We start from the raw sequence: 523 nt of genomic DNA on the forward strand, positions 1-523 counted from the left end.
TTTTTTTTTCTTTTTTAAAACCTTTCGCACATATTAGGGGCGCGGATATTTACATGCACACTAAGCACGTCTATAAATTTGTGGAATCACAAAGCGTACGAGTTTTGAGCGTGAGGAGGCCTAAGTGTAGAAAATATGTGTTAGCCCTTTACGTCACAGAGTATCAAATTTGATGCACCTCCTAAAACACGGCCTGGAGCCGTCCACCTATGAGCTACTTCGCGTTTGTCATGGATACTTTTGAGGAGGTCCAGACGACTCTATACATAATCCATACCACTCACGACCCCATGAATGCTTTGGGTGGATTGCTGTGGCACGTCAAAAACAGGCCTGCGAGGGATTCCATGCAGGGCCTAACTGCAGCGCCTACAGCTGCAGGTAGGGGGGTCGGATTTTCATGGTAGTGGCCATGTTTTGTTGGCAAGGTCTAAAGTAAGCAGCCAAAGACAGATCGAGGATATCTCAAAAACTCGCATTGTGACACGTTGGCAAAGTTACGTGTATCAAAAATGATACGCCG

The sequence above is a fragment of the Frankliniella occidentalis genome, unplaced genomic scaffold (genome assembly GCF_000697945.3).
Source record: "Frankliniella occidentalis isolate FOCC.00 unplaced genomic scaffold, Focc_3.1 Scaffold245, whole genome shotgun sequence".
NCBI classification, from domain to species: domain Eukaryota; kingdom Metazoa; phylum Arthropoda; class Insecta; order Thysanoptera; family Thripidae; genus Frankliniella; species Frankliniella occidentalis.